This window comes from Corvus brachyrhynchos, unplaced genomic scaffold, assembly GCF_000691975.1.
Source record: "Corvus brachyrhynchos isolate BGI_N302 unplaced genomic scaffold, ASM69197v1 scaffold101, whole genome shotgun sequence".
Lineage (NCBI taxonomy): Eukaryota > Metazoa > Chordata > Aves > Passeriformes > Corvidae > Corvus > Corvus brachyrhynchos.
Window position 1 is genome coordinate 23,686,582 of NW_008237239.1, and position 381 is coordinate 23,686,962.

The window sequence follows — 381 nt, forward strand, 5'->3', positions numbered from 1 at the left end:
GGCGGCCGCCCAGCCGAACGGCAAGGCAGGCTGTGCGCCCTCTCGCTGCCCTGACACCCCCCACCTCTGGCGGCGCGGGGTCCCTGGGGGCTGCGGAGTCCGGTGATTGTGCAGGGTGAGCCGGTGCGGGCTCTGCCTGTGGAGCCGGGGGGGTTTTTCCGAATCCACCATCATTCACCCCGGAAGCCCAGTCCGCGGGGTCCCCCTCGGACAGTCCTCTGTCACTTACCACCGAAATAGGCGAGCCAGCTCTGCTGCTACAGTCGAGGTCTGCCAGCAGCATATATAATGAACGCCGGGTCTGGTATAATTCTAACGCTGCTGGGTTCCCAGACGGGAGCTCGTGTTGGACAGCACAGCCAAGTTCCTGCCATAAGGCAC